General features: G+C 33.9%; 1 long non-coding RNA gene across 3 annotated transcripts in view; it reads right to left on the bottom strand.

Annotated features, from left to right (window-relative positions):
• Window positions 1-563: 563 nt before the first annotated feature.
• LOC101861342 overlaps window positions 564-2,500 on the bottom strand; it is a 6,994-nt gene continuing 5,057 nt past the window's right edge. For all 3 annotated transcript variants that reach the window (XR_220208.1, XR_001184667.1, XR_001184668.2), the window contains one exon: window positions 564-2,500. This exon is cut by the window's right edge and continues 106 nt beyond it. This is a non-coding gene — a long non-coding RNA (uncharacterized LOC101861342).

The following is a 2,500-nucleotide window of genomic DNA, read 5'->3' as shown; positions in this document are numbered from 1 at the left end:
AGAATATTTGTTTACTTATCATCCGCATATAATGTTGTAATATTTTAACATTTAAAAGATGCGTGTAATTTCTTGTTTACAAAGATATCTCGTGAACAAAGCATTCTGAGAGTAATACGTGTATCAGTTGAAAAAGTAATATGGAAATATATATTCTTAAAAGCGTAAAGGAAGTGCGCAGGTATAAAACATACAGAAAGGTCATTGGAAATATAGCTAGATAGCTAGTCAAGCAGTCAGACAGACAGACAGACAGACAGACAGATAGACAGACAGATCGACAGATAGATAGACATATGACAGATAGACAGATAATCCGCAACACTGGGAGTGTTAAGACAAAAGTATGTAATCAAAAAGGATAAATAAATCACAGGACAGTATAATAATATTATGTTATCAATCAAAACAAAGTAGCTTAAAATATAACAGTATGAGGGAGAGAGAAATGTTGAGATTGTTCCTATATCTCTTGCAGAGGGATCCATTTGGCAATAGTATCCACAGTAACAATGTGTGAAAAGTATCTAAAGCGCTGAAAAGTAAACTGTTTTTTTTTTAAAACTCCACTTTATAATACAATATAGTCCTTCCCCTTTTGGATGAGAAAACCCATTATGCCAGGAAACCAACATAAACGTAAATTTCGACCCGTTTAAGAATGTTAAAGCTCATGTGGCCCCACCGAGACGGAAGACCAAGGTCGAGCGTACTGGGTCATGTTATTGTTCTGAATAGGAGGCTAATGTTTCCTTTAACTAAAACACAATCTTCGCTTATCACACATACAGCAACTCTGAGACCGAGAAGAGTTACTTAAATTGCTTTAAGAGACAAAGACAACGAGTGGAATTTCTGTTTCCTTCTTGTACAGATGAAACATGCCTTACAAATAAAAAAAATAATCATAATCATTGAAATCCTGAGGTAGGTTTCCAAATAGAGGAACAAACATAAAAAAACCAGTAAAGAATTATGAGTCATTTTTTTCTTTTATAATGGACTTTTGCTCTTGTTCGTGTGTTTATTTACTTGTCTGTTTAGTTGATGTTAGATGTGTTTTTTACGGCAAACGTTTGTACCAGACTACTTGTGAGATATTATCCTGCATAGAAAATGTAGCCACAGCCTAACAGATCACTTAATAAATAAAGAAAAGCGTTATAAATAGATGTGTATATATATTATAGAGAGAGCTCTCGGTATATTGTCACGTGAGAGGATTGTGAAACCCAAGAAGCAAACATGTTAATAAATTAAATAAATAGTCGAAAGGGGATTAATCAAAGAAAAAAAACACACCATACATTCATAAGGTAGAGCATCAGAGCACCCTCACAAATGTTACTGCCCTACTTCTACAGGACTTCAAAAAGATCATATTAAGTCTTTTAGAGGAACAAGATGATCCCTTAGTTAAAAATTGTTTTCCAATTATTTATCACATATGCGATTTGAGTACATGGAACATTCATTACGGCTTGGTAAATGTGAGCAACGATACCGAGGGCTCTATAAGTTAGTTAACAAAGAACAGTACCTGATTAATTATTATTGCTTTCATAGATTACACCAGGCGAGTAAAAAAGCAGTCTTTTAATTAAGCCGTTATCCGCCATTGCATGCTGTGAGGATAACCTGTCGTGTGTTGTTTTCCCATTTCTATTACAAATCGTTTTCCTTTTTTAAATTAAAATCATTTACCCATTTCAATTGAAATTGTTTTCCCTTTTAAATTACAGATCAGTTTCAATTTTGAATAAAAATTCATCCTTCATTTTCAATAAAATCATTTCCCCCTTTCAATGAAAAATCACCTTCCCTTTTCAATTAAAACCATCTTCCCATTTCAATCGTCTTCCGTTTTAAAATAAAAAAAATTACTTTCCCTTTTTAATTGAAAACTAATTCTCCCTTAACAATTAAAACATTGTCCTTTTAAAATAAAAAAAATCCTTTTCCATTTTCAAATAAAAATCATGTTCCTTTTTCCAATAATCAAAACTCAAAACCAGGGAAAACCCTGGAAGTTCAGACCAAAATTTAACGTATCCATAGCGCAATGAAGCCTGTCTTCTTTTTCCATCCTCTCGGCTCTCTGTTTTAGGATAGAGGCACTGAGGGCAGAATAATGACGATTAAGGAAGTTATGGGATTTGATCCAAACATGATCAAATTTGATTTGCTGACACACACAATCACTAAAAATAAGTTTACAATTTTAACGCAGGATGAGAACTATCAAAGGAACGGTGTAGGTAGACTCAATCATGATGACTATATTATGCTCAAACAAGAATATTATTGTTTTCTTCGCTGTTTTCACTAAAGATTTTGGGGGGCTATCCAGCGGTTTCGGGGCGTCTAAAAACCTCTGAAGATTTGATCGGATGTCTTTGCCAGTCCTCGATTACAGAATACAACAGAACAGATGGTACTTGAAGTCGAAGAAATGCTCAAAGATCAAAGGTCAAAGTTCAAAGTTTGGAGGCGAGTCTCA

This window comes from Aplysia californica, unplaced genomic scaffold (assembly GCF_000002075.1).
Source record: "Aplysia californica isolate F4 #8 unplaced genomic scaffold, AplCal3.0 scaffold00059, whole genome shotgun sequence".
In the NCBI taxonomy this organism is placed as follows: domain Eukaryota; kingdom Metazoa; phylum Mollusca; class Gastropoda; order Aplysiida; family Aplysiidae; genus Aplysia; species Aplysia californica.
Note: the sequence above shows the minus strand (reverse complement) of the source record. Positions and strands in the feature narration are given on the sequence as shown.